Source organism: Colletes latitarsis, chromosome 3, assembly GCF_051014445.1.
Source record: "Colletes latitarsis isolate SP2378_abdomen chromosome 3, iyColLati1, whole genome shotgun sequence".
NCBI classification, from domain to species: domain Eukaryota; kingdom Metazoa; phylum Arthropoda; class Insecta; order Hymenoptera; family Colletidae; genus Colletes; species Colletes latitarsis.
The window spans coordinates 39,611,031-39,631,106 of NC_135136.1; the positions used below are offsets into that span (position 1 = coordinate 39,611,031).

A 20,076-nucleotide genomic window follows, 5' to 3' on the forward strand; every position below is an offset into this window, starting at 1 on the left:
ATTTTAAAAATATTCACAGCACGACGATCGTAATAAGAATTTCGTACGTTCCCAGTTTCATTCGCATGTTTACGTAACGTGTTTACCAGTACGCGAAACACACTTCTTTCGCCGTGCTGAATTTTAATAGGTATTTCATCCCATCGCTGGAAGTTCGACGTTGTATTATGGAGTAGTTTACCGACCACTCGCAGCGATGTAGAACGATGACACGGCAACTCCGTTGGAAGAACTGTTATTAAGATTGATGCTACTACTTCTTGTACTTTGTTTTCGTATAAATCTTCCTCCAGCGTCATTTCCTAATAGAAGTTGGCGAACACCGTTCCCCTCCATTACCGCTTCCACGCGCGCCTTCGAGTTGTACTTCTGTTTATAGTTGCGTCGAAGATTTCCGCGTCGATCCACAAAGTTAGATAACATCGTAGTGTCTGGAAATGATATAAGGATTATATGAGATTTAAATACAGCGCGAGTGATTGGATAAAAAAATAGAAACTGTAATCTAATCCGAAACGTTCCCACGAAAGAGCTCGCAACGCGCGTTAGAGGAATGCGTGCACGCCCATTGAAAAACCGGCTTACAAATAGCAAGCGAGCAACAGGGTCAATCCCTGCTAGATTACTTTTCAAGTATCTCAATAGGGCTAGTTTAGTCGACTGCTTATGGCTTGTTACTACGGTGAATGCGAGGCCGCGCGACAAAACGACACCCCGCACAAAGCCGCAGTAACATAAAAGAGCGTTCAGGCCCATTCAAAACTGTTGCGCCAACGTTAACATTTATTAACTTTGTCGAGCAGACGCGTACACGTACCACGTCGTCGGGGATCGTCGCTTTTTAACGTTTCGTTATTGCCCGCGGCGCGTTGTTTCCGGTCGGGCGGATCCCCGCGCTGCCATTTTTCTTTCTTTTCACGTGGACCTTGTGATGTTTTTGTTCCAGTGTAGTTGCGGCTTCCGGGACGCCAGGGACACCAGACCGCCGATCCACGCTTCCCAAATCGCTGCATCGCGAGACAGGTACGCCCACAGTCTCTGTTTTTTTCGAGAAACCACGTGTTCTCCATGCAACGATTACCAAATCGATCATTTCTAAACGATGTCAGAAAACATGGAAAACAGTGGGGTGCTTTGATTATTTTATATCATTTTCCAAACACGCACGAACCTTCTTGCAGGAGTTACTCTCGGTATAAAGTTCCGAACAGCCATTTTCGCGTTCGCGGGTAACCGTTTAGTTTGATTTAGGGGGAAAAATGTCCCGTCTGCGTCGAAGCGTTCGCCGGGGCACGGACACGCTGTCGCGTTATCGCGGAAATCACGATTCAGGTTCGCGAGGCGGGCTCCAGCAATCAGGAGATACGTGCGACCATAAAGCTTGCATTATCTTATACGTTATTGCATATGACGGACGTGTTCCCTGGTCCTCGTGCGGTCTTGCCGCGCCGTAACCGTGACAGATGCACGCTTCCTACGGATATTGTCCTTTCAGGAGCCACCCAGACACGGGACATTAATAGAATATTGATAAACAAAGGCGCAGACACAAATTCAAAGCATACAGTTTGGATCCGCCGAGCTCCCAGCATCCAATTTGCTGCGAACGCCTTGCTTAAATACTATTTAACGCTCCTATACAAAGTCACAGCGATCCTGACTCTTTAAAAAAAGAATAACTGCAGAGCAAAGCTTTCGAAGACTTTGAGAATCTGTTTTCTGCATTTATATTCGCGGTGGGGGCGTTTATCGATCGATGGATGTGAATCGCGAAAGATACAGCGAACGGAGGAGTCGGGCGAAATGATCAGCGATTCCGGGGCCGCCGCGTTATTCTTCGTAACTAGATTTTTCAGGGCGTCGCATTATCAGGAGCAACGTCGTTCGACGGTCGGCCGGTCGGAATATCAACGAGCGGGGGACCCGATGTAAATCGTGCCGCGCGCAGAAATTCGATTATCACGAGCGATCGGTCAAACGGCGCATGGGAAATTTTAATTATCGAAACTACGTACCCGGTCCTCGGACTGAAATTACTTCAAACGCGGCGCGAGAGAATTTTTGCCCGTGGAAGCGAATCACTTCGACGATCGGAACGATAATTATCGCGATAACGGTATTAACGGTCTCGCGTGTCGCTAATAATCCGCAACATTGCAAACCTGGACCGACGATTAACCGACGGGATCGAACGAGTGGGCCAGGACGACGAGCAGATGGCCGAACACCGGGTCCCGTTAAAGGATAATCTCGTTGATTTCGAAAGATACCGCGCAGTCGCGCAGATTGCTGGCCAGAAGGACACTATTGGATCAACGATACACCCTTTGTCTCCTCGCGCTTTAGACCATGTCCTCGGGACAGAGCGCCAACTGCCACTGTTTTTAAATAGTTTATTTTCGGACTTCACGGTACATCGATCTCGAGGGATAATCATTTGCAGCCATTCGTATGGGTATACAAGATTAGAGAACGGATAGACTTTTTCTTGCACTGGCAAAAGGAGGTGGACAAATTTTTGATGAAATTAAAAAATTTCAAATCGTTCTAAAAAAATTGTTTTTAGCTAGGAGGGTCGATTACAATCATTTTTTATCGATACATATACCCTCGAAATCCTACTCGCTTTCGAGGAAAAAATTCATTACTGAAAATATTGTGTCTGACCATAACTGTCTGTTACCCTGAAAGGTTTCGGCGAAAAAAAAATTTCAAATCGTTCTGGAAAAATTATTTTTAGCTAGGGGGATCAATTACAATCAGTTTTGTTGTATAGATATACCCCCGATATCCTACCCATTTTCGAGAAAAAAATTCGAGTAGGTCGTGAAATTTTTCAGCAAAAAAAAAAAAATTTCAAATCGTTCTAAAAAAATTATTTTTAGCTAGGGGGGTCAATTACAATCACTTTTGTTGAATAGACATATCCTCGAAATCCTACGCATTTTCGGGAAAAAAATTCCGAAACAAGGCTTGTTAGAGTTGCCTTACTGACGAGTCCCATTAGCAGGTCCAGGATTCTTTCCACAAATTAATTAATAATTACTGTCACATATACCTCATCTAAACATATATTCATCCAAAGGAAACATTCTCTAGGCTCGAAAGGGTTTCAACAAAGAGATGTGTAATCGTGCCAGAATCGCGGGGTAACGACTATTCAGTTATCCGGGAGTCCTGAAAAATCGGGACCGGGCGCGCGTTTAATCGCCTTCTGGCCGCGGAAACGCAATTCTCTGGGGCAACGAAACGCGGTTTGCGGTCGTTGAACCGCGTTTGGGCGATCGACGATGTCGTTTCGCGTCTGGTGTTGTTGTTCTCCGAGAGACTGGAGAGAATCCTGGCCGGCGCAGAGGCGAGGCTCGCACGGCATTCGGCGCCGAGCGTCTTGAATGGTGACAAACGGCATGTACCGCGAACACACAGTCTACGACGCGAGGCATGAAGGGGCCCTGCAGCGCGTGAGCAATGCGGATGCACCTCGGGGCCACCGGCGAACATACAGTTGACAGAAGCGCTTACGGAGGCGAGAGATCGTGCCTCTGTTTCACCCTGTCCCGTGTCCCTCTGTCTCTCTCTCGTCTCTTTATACCACGCCGTCGTTTCTCTTCGTCCCGTCGAGCGCGCACCATACCCCGTCCTCTCGCGATCTCCTCGCGTTAGAAATCGTCTCCGCGGTCCTGTCTCGCCTCTGTTGTTCGCGTTTCGCCCCATCGTGCACCGCTGCAAACGCAGACACACCGGAGGTCGAGTCGATTTCTGCAGACTCGCGCCTCCCCCGGGCACCCTGGGATTTCACTTGCTTCGAAACGCCACCGACGTCTACGAAAATCGAAACCGCGACCTTCCGTCGTACGATTTGCAATCATTCCCAGCAATTTCGAAGTCGTGGACTTGCGAATTTTGCACTCAACGCGTTAAATAAGGGTTCGTTAAATAACGTGGAATTATTAGCCCCAGCGGTGCATATTCCGACCAATTTCGAGGACGGCTCGGAACGAAAAATCGGGCAGCGGACGGAAACCTGGCCGGACGTCGATGCAGTTTCGTATCGCTTTTACGCGAATACAAATTGAAACCGGTGAAATCGAGACCCCGGCGATTGTTATTCATACGATATATGGGTTTATGGTTTGCCGCGGTGCCGTTATATATTTCGGAACGGTTACAGGGAACATTAAAACGGCGGATCGATTAAACGCGGCCAATTAAAACTTAATGGCGTCGAATTAAGCTCCATAAAAGCCGAAGAGCGAGATTTTTCACCGTCTCCCCCGCTTCGCCCCTTCTGTCTTTGTTCTTTTTTTTTTTCTCTCGTCGTCCCCCCGATCCTCCTCTCGAATAAATGTTCACGGTCGCGGCTCCCTTCGTTTTATTCCCCCCCTTCGCTAAAAACGGTCACGGATTCGAACACACCGGCGAACTTACACCGACGTGCTTTTCCAATCAATTCCGTCGGACCGGAAGCGGCGTAAGATCGCGGAACCATACAGCGGGGACGGTGTTAGGCGACCAGCCCCGATTTAAAAAGTTAAACGCAACCAATTGGACTCCGATGGAACTCAATTAAACCCGATTAAATCCAATCGAATCCGAAGAATAGGATTTTTTATGGCTCCGCCCCTGTCTGTTCTCATACCTACCCCCGGCTACGTATCGGGTCGATGCTCGACGCGTCCTTCGATTTCTCTCGCATTCAAATCGACCCAAATATAAGGGTTTATCTTTGGTATCGACACACTCGATTCTATATATTTAAAGATGAACGAGACTCGAAAGGTGAACGAACGACAATCTTAGAAGGGAAGATGCTAATTCCGTTCATCCATATGTAGCGGTAGGAATCCAAGTCCGACTATCAGTTTGAAAATCGAGCCAAAAAAGCGTAGGACAATCCGTGGAACATTGTAACGACGATAATAAGAATGGTAATACGGTGAAAGAATGTAATAATACAAAGCTTGAAAGGGGTTTCTGTTGGCCGAACAAACCCCGCCGGCGAGCACAGACGAGATCAGACGTACGACCGCAGACTGTTGAAAGTCCCCCGTCGCTGCGAGCAACGAATCTTTTATTTCATTTATTTAACCACTTTGTTCCTAGTATCGAAGAACAAAAACAGATACAAGCACGAGAAATATTGCGTTTTATAGAAGAGAGCCAAAAGGAGCGAATGAGACTTTCAACCTAGGAGGCTGCGTCTAAAACAAGTTTCACGTTTCTGGATTCAAAACGATCCTACCATTATTACATCATTATATGTCGTGGCATTTGTTCGAAACCATGCAGGAAAGTTGTAGCACTTAGCGCGATGTCGTGGCTACGTAACTCGCCGATCGCCAGATCGCGATCAATCCTGTCGAACGCTTATACGAAGCCCGACGAAGTAATGCGTGCAACACGACACGAGTCAAAAGCACGGACGACAGTATCAGAAATGTGCATTAACGCTGTTGTAGTGCCCGGATTCGCTATGGAACCCTGATTGGAAGACTGACGCGAGATCAATGATACCAGCAGTTGCGTGATACGCAGCTCTTCGTGAACTTGGGGGGGGAAAATTTGCGTTTTACGAAATATTTAAGAATCGACCCGGAGAATAGAAATCTCTGGCGTAATCCTGCGGTATTGGTAAACGCAGAAACGGTTGTCTTGAACGGTTCGATCGATGGTTTCCCGCGCGGAGCGTGGCGACCGTAGGGGTGGTTAGGAATTAAAATTCCAAATTCTCGACGGTCCCGCTTCGTTGTCCCGTCCCGTCCAATAATCCTAACTCTCGTTGCTCTTTCGGCGCCGGTGTGTACACACGTCTCCGCGCGGTATCGCGCACGTAGCCGAAGAGTAGACACGGTCACGCGAGAAAGAGGCGACTTCGGGGCAGAGAAGATACGGCGCATACGTAGGAGAGGGCCACATAGCACGGTACAGCCCCGAAGCATAGTCTCAACTCGACTCGAGCGGCTGAATCGATCCGCGAGCCTTCCCCTGCACGCTCTCTCTGCGGCCCCAGAACCAACGTCGACCACCTACCAACCCTCCCACGCACCCTTTCTCTTTCTCGGCCTCTGGCTCCCTCTCTTTTCAACCCACGCTCCGGCTTCCTCCGACGATCTTCCTTCTTCTTCCTCCACCTACGACTCGGCGCCACCCCATCGACCAACCTGGTCACGCGAACCTTTCAAAAATGCCTGGCCCTCTCGCGCCCTTCGCGCGAATCACCTCGATATTTCCACCCTCCCCCGACGACCACTCTCCTGCAAACAGTTTTTAACCATTTCATATGGAAGGAAAAACTACGCGCTTCTGTTGTTAAATATATCGTTTTTTTTATCAACCCTCTTTCGATTACCTCATTTCGACTACTTTGAGACTGATTTAAAAATGGCGAGTCTACTAGGGGGACACTGAACCTTGCGATGTCCATCTGTGGACCCCCTGGGTCGAACTAAAACGAGCAGCGCAAATGAGTTTTTAATTACGCAGCTGCCACCCGCTCGGAGTCCAGACTAAGAGACGATTGCCTACCAACTAAGAAGCGATATCGTAACGTGGATAGTGATCGCGAAAGATTGTTCGAGGTTTGAATATCTCCCATCCCCCCAGTCGTGTTTCACCCGGCGCTCGAATCGACCCTTGAACTAAGCAAACGTTGCGCTGCGTCGACCATCGAAATATCCGAACTTTTCGCGTGGCTCGCATTTGTAAAATAAACGGCACGGAACGGCTGGAGCGTTTTCGCGCGTGAAACGGCCGCTGTGAATCGAGAGATTTTCCCAGCGAGTTATTTAAACGATTCCGCCTTTGAACTATCGCGCACAACGGCGTGGATCGTCACGTTCCCGCCGTTGTCAGCGAAGAAGGAAAAATCATTTAGCGTGCGCCGGCGGAACGTTCGAGCAACGATATCTTTCCTTTTGGCGACTACGCGAAGAAAGAGACATCAATTTCAAAGGGATCGCGACCGTGCACGTACACTGTCGAACGGAGAGAGTTTCGCCTAACTTTATCACCTGAAACATTCCCTCTGGTTTCGGTATTACGGTACGCGTTTTCTGCGAAAGTTGCACGGCTTCGCGGCACCGACGTTTTACGATGAAAATATTTTCATTTCAGATGGTACCGTAAACCGGAAAGCAAGGCTATTCTATTTCCCTTTTTTGCACCGTGCGTTTTAATATAGTTTAGTGGCGGTCAAACTGTCGCGATTCGAGCCACGCTTCGTGAATAAAATATTTATTTGCTTAAGACACAATTTTCTATTCCACGGATTCTGAATTCGTGTTATACAGAGTGTTCGACCATGCTGGGAAAAATTTTAATGGGGGATTCTAGAGGCCAAAATAAGACGAAAATCAGGAATACCAATTTGTTGATGAAGGCTTCGTTAAACAGTTATTAACGTTTAAAGTTCCGACCGTAATGAATTTTTTTCTCGAAAATGCGCAAGATTTCGGGGGTATGTCTGTTGACTAAAAATAATAGTAATTGACCCCCGGAACCAAAAATAATTTTTTTAGAACGATTTGAAATTTTTTAATTTTGTCGAAAAATTTGTCAACCTACTCCAATTTTTTTCTCGAAACTGGTTAGGAATTCGAGGGTATGTTTGTTCACCAAAAATGATTGTAATTGACCCTCCTAGCTAAAACTAATTTTTTTAGAACGATTTAAAATTTTTTTTTTTCGCCGAAAAATTTAGGCACCTACGCCCTGTTGATTTTCCTTAAAAATTCGTTTTTCAGTCTTAGCAATTTTGTTTGACGTCCTACAGAAAAGTTGTCTAATACTTCTTTGTAGGTACCCATGGGCTCTACTTCAGAAAAAAGTTTCATTGAAATATATTCATTATTGTAGGAGTTATGGCTGTTTGAAAATTGGACCATTTTTATGAGGTTTTTCTCATTTTTCGGGGTCAAGGACCAACTTTTCGAATATTTTTACGATTTCTACATATTCTCCATCGAAATACGTGTAGTTTGCTTTTTTAAACATTAAAATCGTCCAATCCGTTCAGGAGTTATGACGTTTTAAAGATTCGCATCAAATTTTGGGCAAACATTTCTGGCCAGAAATTATATTTTCAGTGAGGAATTTTTTTCTCGAAACTGAGTAGGATTTCGGGGGTATGTCTATTGACCAAAAATGCTTGCAATTGACCCCTGCAACTAAAAATAATTTTTCCATGACGATTCGAAAGTCTTTTTTTTCACCCAAAACTTTCAGCACTTACTCGAATTTTTTTCTCGAAAGTGGGTAGGATTTCGGAAGTATGTGTATTCACCAAAAACGATTGTAATTGACCCCCGCAACCGAAAATAATTTTTGCAGAACGATTTGAAATTTTTTAATTTAATTGTCAATAACTTTTTAACGAAGCCTCCATCAACAAATTGGTATTCTTGATTTTCGTCTTATTTGGGCCTCCAGAATCCTTTTAAAATTTTTCCCATGGCCGAACACCCTGTATAATTGCGCTTGAGTCTTTTGAACGTCCATTCGTAATTTTTCAAGCTAATAGAAAGTGGAGCAACGCAGCTTTCGTGTCTGGCGGCGAAGTTAAACGAGACTTTCCGTGGAATATTTTCCCCGAGGCCGAGGGTAGGATTTTTATGCAACGTGAAATGCGTTTTGCGGAGTTTTGGATCGAAATCTGTATCGATTTTGCGTCGACTCAGCCGTTGCACGGTCTCTCGGGTAAGGTGCCTGAGAAATCGGAAAGGCGACCCGGTCTTTCCTGAGGGAATATCGACTTATGGAAGGGCTGGGTGAACACGGGGGTTGAGGGGCGACGCTCCGGGTTGCTGTCTACCAGAATTTATAAGAACGTAGGGCCTATGCGCGCGCGTTCGCAAGAGAACCTTTCGGAAGAATGGATGAGGCATGCCTGCTACAGGGACTTTTTATTAATCGCTAGACATCCGGAGAAACATCCGTGACGTCCCAATATTTTCGGGAACGAATATTCCTAGAAAATGACGGCGATTCTTTAGCGTCGTATTCCCCCGAGTGGTCGAACATAACTTGAATCGAGTCTTCCAATCCGCAATCAGAATATTTTTATAAACTCTGTATCTCTATTAAGTTTATTTCAGTTAACCTAAAGCGTCCCCAAAGTTGAATCGTGTAAAGCTTTCCCAAATTACTCTTTCATCTCGATATAGATTTTTCGTTTACAAGAATTGTTGATCAAGCAGTTTCGTTAATCCTATACTCGATTTCGTAGCATTATCACCAACTATAGTGGCCGTGTTACCGATAAAGGTCGCTACAGCGTCGTTGGAGGCGGTTAGTGTGTCAGTGGTGTATATTAAAAGTAAGTAGCGCCCCAAGACGCTACCTCGAGCCACTGCAGAGTTGATTTCACCTTATTTGGAGCTTGTAATGTTGCACTTGACTCGAAAATATCTTTCCTGAAGGTAGAATTTAATTAGAAGGAAGGGTTGTCTGAGGAGTAAATTCTCGAGTTTATATAGAAGCCCCACGTGCCAGACCTTGTTAAAGACTTGACTGATGCCAGTGGTACACTTGCGCGAGCGTTTCTTTCCTTCCAGCGTAGTTTCTCTTTAGTTGTATCGAACGACCATTCCCCCGTTGCGGTCACGTGACGTATCGATTACGCGCGTGGCGGGAAACGTTAAACTTCGCTCGCGAACTGTGTCTAATCGTCTTTCGTTATTGCGCCATACTTACACGTTGGGGGTACTGGAAATCTAAACTAAACCAATCAAATACATGCATATTGGCAATGGTAATCCAACTTGCGTTTCCAGCTTGGGAGTTACAGTGTACAGTGAATTTTGGTTCCATATTTATCGTGATTTAGAGCTCCAAGATATAAAGAGGTAATTTTGAGAGGTCTGAAGATTAGTTTCGGGGAAAGAAATCGTAGAGATAGGGATTTGATCGTTACAGGGACTAGCGCCGGTGAAATTGCAACGTAGACAACGGTTGGCTTATCGTCCCAGTAAAAAGGAGTATCTTAGTTCCGGGGCAGGTTCCTGGTGGTAGCATACATCACGCGCAAGGTACGCACTGAATCTCCGGGGCTCGAAATATGACCGATTCAATTACGCACGTGTCTGGGAGAGAGGAACCACCTACCGATGTTATCCCACTCTGCGTCGGTGATTTGTGTCCTCGTTCATCTTTGCGGGTGTCTGAGGCCGCGTGTGCGCGCGCCATCACGTATTTGCAGAATACACGCAGACGTGCATGCACGCCGACGGGGGGGTGGAGAACCGCACATGCCCGCACAGATACAGCCTGGCTAATGGAGAAATTCAGCCCGCAACGGAAACCGTTATACCCTCTGCCCTCCCCCCCGTAGTTCGCCAACCCCCGCCCACCCTCTTCCTCTCGCGCAGCATTTCTGCTCCTCGATCTCCCGCCACAGTGGTCCCCGTCTTCTCTATTTAGAGTTTATTTGATGCGGATCGAGTCTCGAGTGGAAGTCGCGCGGGGGCGGCTACGGGCGAAACCGACCCAGGGTCAATTCGAAACTTTCCCGGCTCGAGGGGAAATCTTGGGAAGGAAACCGTATCGAGGAGTCTGCCACGGACCCAGCCTCGCGTTGATCACGTTAATCGCGAACAATAGAACGGGGAAAAACGTTGGTCGGATTATTGGCACCGACCGGGGGTGAAAAACGCGTTTCGAGCTTTCGGGGAACTACGATTCGCCGCGATGGAACTTGGCTGGTTCGCGGCAAACTGCACTTTACTCGCAGTTAGATTGTACTTACAACTGTGTCTAGCCTAATCAGCTATTCCTGTTCCGTGAAGTAACCCTCATTCGTGTTCGTGGAATTGATTTCGAGCCGCAGATACTCGCTTGTCGGGATATTCGAGCCCCCTCGCTTCGATAAGGACAATGGTAATACTGATCTTCGATTTCAGTAAAATTTGGAAGGCTTGAACAAGGGTTGAAATTTTTATTACATATGCTCGAGTATACTTGGTTAAGCAGTGTCTTTAAATGTACAATCCATCTGTCAGATTAGTGAATAAATTTGGAATTTCGTAACGCTGACGAAAGGAAGGAACCAGGGGATTAAAACGCCCCGGGTTGCAGAATTCGCGTCGATATATCAGTTCGAAACCGTGGCGTGGAAAAATATAAATTACGTTTCCAGGCGATAGGTCGCCGACTCGTAGAATGTGCGGAGGCATTATGCAGATTCCGCGGTATCAACGGGATTTTTAGTTGATTCTTCCTCGGCAAACAATCGGAATCGCGGAGCTGTGGCCGCGTTTTCATCTCGACTAGGAAATATTCAAATATTTGCCCCGCTGTAATAACAGTAAATCCCGCGTTTTATGCATCGGTAATAACCAGCTAACGCGAGAGAGGGGAATTTTTTTCTCCGCCACCGGAGTCACCGATAGCAGTCGAAGAGGATTAAACCTTGTAAAATGAACGAAGAAAATTTTAATCGGTTCTCCGGCTGCTCTTCGTTCCGATTTCATTTTATGCAGATCGAGCCACGGGGAGAGTCTAAGGTTAATTTGAAACTTTAGTTGCCGCGAGGGTCCAAAAGAGAATACCGTATGACTCGACCGGAACAACGGATAAGCAGTTTTCCTTTGAAACTGAACTGTCAAACTCCAAGACATTTTTTATTAAAAAAAAAATTAAAAATACCTACGAAATAAATGTCAGCGTTCGACCACCCCTGGGGAAAATTTTAATGGGGGATTCTAGAGGCCAAAATAAGACGAAAATCAAGAATACAAACTTGTTGATGGAGGCTCCGTTAAAAAGTTATTAACAATTAAATTCAAAAATTTCAAATCGTTGTGGAAAAATTATTTTTGGTTGCAGGGGTCAATTATAAGCATTTTTGGTGAAGAGACATACCCCCAAAATCCTATTCACTTTCGAGAAAAAAATTCAAATTGGTGTGAAATTTTTCGGCGAAATAAAAAAATTTCAAATCGTTCTAAAAAAAATATTTTTGGCTGTAGGGGTCAATTACAATCATTTTTGGTGAAGAGACATACCCCCAAAATCCTACTCATTTCCTAGAAAAAAACTCGAGGTGTGAAATATTTCGACAAAATTAAAAAATTTCAAATCGTTCTAAAAAAAATATTTTCCGTTGCGGGGGTCAATTACAATCATTTTTGGTGAAGAGACATACCCCAAAAATCCTATTCACTTTCGAGAAAAAAATTCAAATAGGTGTGAAATTTTTCGGCGAAATAAAAAAATTTCAAATCGTTCTAAAAAAAATATTTTTAGTTGTAGGAGTCAATTACAATCATTTTTGGTGAATAGACATACCCCCAAAATCCTATTCACTTTCGAGAAAAAAATTCAAATAGGTGTGAAATTTTTCGCCGAAAAAAAAAAATTTCGAATCGTTCTAAAAAAAATATTTTTATCTGTAGGTGTCAATTACAATCATTTTTGGTGAAGAGTCATATCGCCGAAATCCTACTCATTTCCTAGAAAAAAATTCGTGTAGGTGTGAAATTTTTCGACGAAAAAAAAAATTTCAAATCTTTCAAAAAAAAAAAATATTTTTGGCTGTAGGTGTCAATTACAATCATTTTTGGTGAAGAGTCATATCGCCGAAATCCTACTGATTTCCTAGAAAAAAATTCGAGGTGTGAAATATTTCGACAAAATTAAAAAATTTCAAATCGTTCTAAAAAAAATATTTTCCGTTGCGGGGGTCAATTACAATAATTTTTTATGAATAGACCTACCCCCGAAATCCTTTCCACTTTCTAGAAAAAAATTCAGTACGGTCGGAACTTTAAACGTTAATAACTTTTTAACGAAATCTCCGTCAACAAATTAGCAGTCTTGATTTTCGTCTTATTTTGGCCTCTAGAATCTCGCATTAAAATTTTTCCCAGGGGTAGCCGAACACCCTGTATATTCGTCGAGAATAATCACCGCCGGGTTCTAACGCGTTATACGTATTTCCTAATCCGGTTTCGCGGCGGCGAAATTAAACAAAAATCGAGAGTTAATTTGTTCTCGACGTGGCTGGTAGCCCGGAGGCAGAGTCCGGAAGAGGATCGTTCAATTATACCGCGGACCTCGAAACGTATCGCTCGCGTTGCAATATTTCACGAGGCTGACCCCCCCTCTTGGCCCCTCGTCGTATGCATTAAAGCTGATCGAGCGAGCGTTCATAGGACGGCACATTTTTCACAATGGGATAATAACAAGATAGATCATCGGGGCATTGATGAGCGCATCAAGTCCGGTCGAACTGTTCGAGTGCAATTGGTGCGATCGGTCCGTCCGGCTGTCCGTCGACGGACGCTCGTCTATGACGTTAATACATCATCGATTGTCCCATAAACATATACGGCGGCGTAGAGTGGCGATATTCAGCTCGCGCCAGTCGTTCCAGTCATTATGCAGCCAGTGCAAACCCGCCTATTACCGATCTGGAGCCCCGTTCGCGATTACTCTACTTCACCCTCCAATCTATACCCCTGTTTCGGTGTCATTTGCAAAAGTAAAACTGACCCCAAGACGATCATTCCTATGAATCTTCCTTTTCATCGAGCAGCTAAAAATAAAGATAAATTCTACGACAAACTGTGGGTATGCTTCCAAGTATCTTCTTCGTGGACAATTAGAGGCCAATAATAACTTATTCAAGAATTTAATTTTATTTTATTCACTCATCGAAAGGATTAGTGACCCATCCCTTAGCCCCATAGAAAAGTTTCGTGCTCCCTGCACACTATCTATCCGTCTATTTATCGCTGAAGCATCCGCGTATTTACGCGCGTATCTCTCTTATCGGCCACGCGAGCCCAAAGCAGCAGTTATTACGACGTTACGAAGGGTAAATGGCACAGACAGATACAACCAGTGCAGAGACGGAGAATCGATACACCCGGTACACAGAAGGGCCCCGGCAGTTGGATGCAGACATCGAGCCATCATCGATACGCAGATTACTTAAGTACTTCCACTCCCAAGAGCTGTCACCGTTTCGGAAATCGAAGCTGAGAGGGGGGACGAGAGGTTTCGCAAAGTTGGCCCCGTACAAACGAGTTCTCCGGGGGCTCGCGTACTCTCCTTATCGCGGAGTTTCTCGCGCCAACTTCTGATATTTCCCTCGCTACGGCGACAGCCATTTGGAATATTAGGCTCCGCGAGTCCATCGTTGACGTTCTCAAAGGGACCGGCTCCGGAAATTCGTCTTTGATCATTCGTTTGACTGGGCGTTCCTTTCAATGGACATTTTTGAAAAAAAAAAAAAAACCGATCGGGACAGATTCGCTTTAACGGAACTTCCGGAACGGGGACGCCACGCTTTTTCAGTATTTACTTCGACTAGTGACGCGTACCTTTGATATCTTCCTTTGAATTCTATTTGAGACATTTTCCAGAAGTTATTATTATTATTAAACCCATACAATAACGTGTCTGACTCGTCATCAAGCCTTATAAATTAAAATCAACACATTTTTACGTTCACCGGGTATTCGTAAAGCAAATCTATTTTTATCGTGTCCATTCCTTTTAAATTTAAACAAAATTAAATAGTATACGTTTGGAAAATTATTTGGAATTAAATCGTAAGTCAAGGGGTTAACTATTTTCTATGGTATCTATTTTTATAGCTATTTTTTTATTATTTTCAAGACATTTGAGCTTCCCACACGTTTACAACAGGTGTCCCCCATCCGCGACGGTGCCGTTATAGAATAAGATTGGCCCAATTTAAACCGCTGCCCGAACCTCGGTCACTGTTCGTAAATAGTTGAAATTAACGAAATAACGTAATTTATCGCGCGCGTTTCGAACGTCGGCGCGATATTACGGTACGTGGTCGACTTTCATGTTCGAAAGTGCAACAGTTGATTAGTTGCGCAGTAAAATCTAATTTTCAGCAGCTTGATGCAATATTAAAACCACGCAGCTGGTAGGTTCACAACCCGCACGATAATATATTTTACTATGTTATATATTTACGATATAACACGATCATTTTATAACGCACCGAGGATCTTTCAGTTTAATAAGGGAATTTTATATAATAAAAACAAAAATCATATTCCTTTTGAACGTTTCTGAAACTGTATATTGCGAATAGTTTTGAAGAAAAGATCTGCTTCGGGGGTTAAATGGAGTATAAAAGAGATATGGATCTACCGGTCGGTTCGAATTCCGTGCGAAGTTAAATTTCTGGAAATCTTCTGCTTCTTTCCGCTTGGACAGCCTTCCGGTAGACTTATGGCGTTGCATTCGAGAATTGCATGTTTCAGAGGCGATCGTTTCGAGGATGTAGCTTCGAAAGAAGCTCGTGTTTCGCGTTTCTGGCGACCGCTAATTTCCGAAATTAGCCCCCGAGCTTTCCGCGCCATTTACTAGCCCGAAAGGGTCGCGTATAATGCAGATAGCCCCGAAGAAGAGGACAGCGGGTTATGGGAGTCAAATATATCCAGTTATAGGCTATCAGGTTCGGAAATGGAGAATCGATATATACGCGTTCCGGTCGGATAGAAAGATTAGGATATCCAGGCCGCGCGTAAAACGCGTAAACTCGTAGATATTTTTCCGCGGCTTTTGATGCCTCGATCGTCGTAGAATCGACACCGTACGCCTGTCAACGCGAGATAAGGCAGGGTACAGACTGTCAGAATAAACGATTGCCTGTAACTGCTCACAATACGAGAAATATTTAATACAGTTTAAATCGTTTATTCCCAAAATTGAAAATAATTTTAATTATAGACGGGCATTCTAGTCACGAGATGCAATTTATTCATGTCGTTTAATCGACCGAATTAAATTTTGATCGTTGGGAAACGTTTCGTCGCGCAGATTTGTATTTTTAATTCGCGTAAAAAATGATCCTCCATTAAAATAAAAGTTTCGCGACCATTTCCGGCTTCTAATCGGTCTCGATAAAGTTTCGTTAATCTTTAATCGCCGCGACCGCGCTTTGAGCGGTCTCGTTCGAAATAGAGGCAATTTAAAATTAGATTTTCGTAACGCCAGACACTCCCCGAGTCTCTTGCGTCGCGAAACATCCCTCCAATTACGCTCCTAGCTTGCAGGAAGTAAGCCGGTATTCGAATAGCGTGGATAACTGGTCGGGCCATCGTTCATTGTCGAAAAACTGGGCCGAAGGGCCGAACAGTGTGATTCGTTAGCGAAACTATCGATGGAAAACTCTTCGTTCCTGTGTCCATACGACTGGCTCCGATAATTCCGTAAATATTAACCTTTGTAACTATCTTGGCGGTTCTCTCAAATTTCTAACACTTCGCGTTATTAGATTCTCTAGACGATGCTACTAAATTTTCGAAGGAAGCTGACGAGGGTGGAAAAGATATTGATACATGGAGGGCTGTACTTTGTTTTACAACTTAGAGAGTGGGCTCTTCGACAGGGATGAATCGACAGAAATGGATCCGGCTTTTAGGTCAAGAATCGACTCGAACGCTTAGTTAAAAGTTTCGAGCATTGTGATGGATCGCTCGAACTATAAACGCGGTATGATAGATTTTCCAAACTTGTATTTCTCGGTCGGTTCGCTCCGGGGACTCGATCGAGCAGAAATTCGGATTCCAAATGTTCTGGACGAGCAGATTGACTGGAAAAGATACAGTATGCTCTGTCTCGAAGCTGTGCATCTGCAAGAATGTTGAGTCTAAAATAATATTAGGTATCTCTGATCTGAAATGGTAAAGGTTCGTGAGCGACAATGTGTATAAATCGGAGGTAAAGACGGGTTTATAAGCGTTCAGTAAAACGCACTGACGAAGCGTGTCCACTCAATTCGTAGGTAGGAGCAATTTAAAAGCGGAAGTAATCGATTGGGAGAGGAATTGCCAACGAGCAAGAGTCGTTGCAGTAATGTCACTTAGGCTGTCTAAGAAGGCCCCACCGGTCGGGAGGGTCCGAATCATAGATCCGTGGTTTGATTACGTTCGAATCGACTAATGGGCCGACGATTTAGGCGAGCTTTCTGTGGCTGTCCGACGAAACGGAACGCACGGCCAGCGCGGACCGGGGTCGCTTCGATTCTCACGATCGTTGCGTAAATGCCAATTAGGGACTCGCGGTAAGTCCTTACGGACGATAAACGCCTGGACGAGTTAACTCGCAATAATAACGGTCGCTCGCCCGGGCGATAATGGCCGCTGATTCAGCGCTATTTTGATTCGTGCCGGCGGCCGCCACGGCATAATCGCGTGGCTTGCGATTTTCGAATCTCTATAAACACCGACGGTCAGCAAATTAAACCCCTCGGTGCTCTCTGCTCGCTCGTTTCTCCATCCGCGTCGCGTCTGCGTCTCCGCTTCTTCTACGCCCACGCAGACCCCTGCCTTTCCCGTTGACGAGTCGGTAAATGCTGAGTATTTAGGATTCGCGAGTTTCGTCGTGTAAACTGAGGCGAAGCTCTCGCCGCCCCGTGCAAATATTTGATTTCTAAGTCTCGATGAAACATGCCGCGATCTTCGTCCCTACCACCTCCGCTACGGTTACGGGCGCGGCTTCCTTCGGTCGGATCATTAAAGCGATTATTAAGCGCCCCGTACATTCGTAGGCGAAGTTGTTTAATCAGGAACGAAGATAAGTGAGTTGCAGACGCGTACGAGATTACCGCCGGCGTGGGCGGTTGTTTTACAGCGAATTTTCAACGGTTTACGGTTCGAAACGTAAATTGAAATTACACGGTAAGCGCAGAAATTTAATCCGACGCGTCTGAAAAATTCAAGGAAGATGGCGTTCACCTTTTTCATCGCGTTTTTTCGCGTGTCTGGGTTACAAAAGCGGCGCGACCCAGTTGCCGGTGACTGCGTTTCGCGACTATCAATTTTATCAGGCTGTTCATCGCGCGACTCACTTTCGATCGACTTCCTCGCAACTCCATACCGTCACTTACTCCGCGGGACGCTTTGTGACACGACTGACAACTCGGACGATATCCACGCGGATCGGTTAGAATGCATTTTCGACGAAGCGATGTCTATCTTCGACAGCCTATCGACGCTAAATCCTGCCAGCTTATACGATATCGACTCGTTTTATTAATAAACTCATTGAAAGTGGCTCAAGCTGCGTCCTAAATAACGTAACAAAGCAAAAATAGACGAGCAATAATTACATGTGGGCATTTTTAGAATTCTTACATAAGGTAGACGATGTATGGTACATTTTAAGAGCTCAAAAATTGGGGTGTTCGATTCGTTCGTTGCGAAAAGCAGCGTTCAAAAATTAGGTCCTCGATCGAAGGTAAACAAAGTAAAACGCGGAAGAATGGAATATTTTCGGAGGCAGAGTCATATTTCGACGGTTCCTTTGTCGATGGCCGGGTCAGATGCTACCCTGCCCTCCGTACGGAAAGTTTCGTATCCCCGTGAAAGCAGTTTTTGACGTTTCGTCCGCTATTTCGCCGGGCATTGTCGAGCAGATTGGGTCCAGCGCGTTGGAAGACGGCCAACCCTCCCCCGTGAACGACGAACGGGGGAAGGGAATTTTCGCTGTAATTCATTTAACAACGGAGACCAGACGTGGAGAAATTCATTCGTTAAAATCGTCTGGACGACGGTCGAACGACGGGCGCGCGCTAGTCGCCTCGCGGATGGAATTCTCGCGGGGGCGGGGGCGGGTTCGTCTACTTAGACCAGAGTGGCCACTCTCTTTTCTGTCTCCCTTTCGCGCTGCCCGGGGAGAACTAATTTCCTTTATCCATCGGGAAACTGGAAACGGGAAACGGCGAAACGCGTGTGGAAATACGACGGACGGTCGCGCGCGCTTAAAGTTTCACGGAACGCTCCGGGCGCGTACGTCTTACGGAAGTTGAAAGATATTTCAAGCGTATTTCGCCTCCCGTAGCCGGCGTAGCCATTTCACATGATTATCGTTACCATTCGGGAGATCAGGGAGATTGCAACCCTCTTTTCAGAGACCAGTGAACACGTCGGGTCCCGTCCAAAGGCACTCGACGAAGAAACGGAAACTCGGGGGAAGACCAAGGCCTTGCTCCCTCGGTCGATACCCGGCCTACCGCGTTAAACCGAATTTAACAAACTCCCTGCCTCTCTGTTCTCGGATCCCGACTTTGTCGCGCGGCTGTCACCGACAGGGTAGCAACATATTTTATGGTCGGCTTTGCAAAATACAATTTTACCCTCGTACCCTCGTTGGCTGTTTTACGCGCCGCTCGTCGAGACGCTCCCCGAATCGAAAACGCGCTGTTCCAGAAAAAAAAGCCTCGCAACTTTACAGAATCTTCTTCCACGAAAATAGCAAGGTCATTCTTGGTACAACGAGTTCTCGACAACGACTATCGATACAGATAGCTATTTAACAGTGGAACAAAACAGTCGAATTGATCTATTAGTAATTTGTAATGAAGCTCTCGAAACATTTACTCGACTGGAAATTTAAAAAATATACTTTCTTACTCCTGAGTACCATCTATCGTTTTAATTTCTTTGGCACAAATATGATCGATGGTGGTTCTTTCAGAGAATCTTTTCGAAAGACGGTTCTTGACCCAGCTATATTCGATTCCAAGGACTTTTTCTTTCAGCCCTTCTCATCTGAATAGAGTCTATTGTTTGCTCGAGTTTCCCCGGGACTCTTGGATTATTATTCTAAGCGATCGTAGGGATTCGACTATTTCGCGATTCGTTTTAAAACGCGAGTCGGTGGCTCGTTCGGGTTCAAAGTCGTAACTCGCCATTTAATTGTAAACCGAATTAATACTCTGAAATTGATAAACACGTCATTAAACGATAAGCGAGAGAATAAACCGAATGTATGAAATTACATACACATCAACGCGCGTACGATTAACCGTTGAACAACAAATACGAAAATTACGCGATAATTGTCTATTAAAGCGCCGAGAGGAGGCATTAAACGTTAACGCGCTTTGTTAAAATATTTAGGTCTGTGCGCGGTCACGAACGTTATATTTTCTTGCTTGCTTGAAATCTGTTTACCAGGGACTGCTGCTCCTCTTTAATTCGCCTACGCGGAGTGTATGGAAATTTTTTACGGGGTTTTTAAAAATTCCGAAAGGCCAGACCAAAGCGTTTCAACTCGAAATCCCGAGTTGGGAACGAAGAAACATTATTA

The 20,076-nt window shown here is 45.2% G+C and overlaps 1 protein-coding gene across 2 annotated transcripts in view; it reads left to right on the forward strand.

The window, feature by feature from the left end:
- LOC143340202 (uncharacterized) overlaps positions 1–20,076 on the forward strand; it is a 350,931-nt gene that overhangs the window by 67,652 nt on the left and 263,203 nt on the right. Inside the window, exon 3 of one of the 2 annotated variants that reach the window (XM_076761879.1) lies at positions 947–1,023. The gene's annotated coding sequence lies outside the window, so the exon portion shown is untranslated. The remainder of the gene's footprint in view (positions 1–946; positions 1,024–20,076) is intronic. The other variant, XM_076761880.1, reaches the window with a different exon arrangement.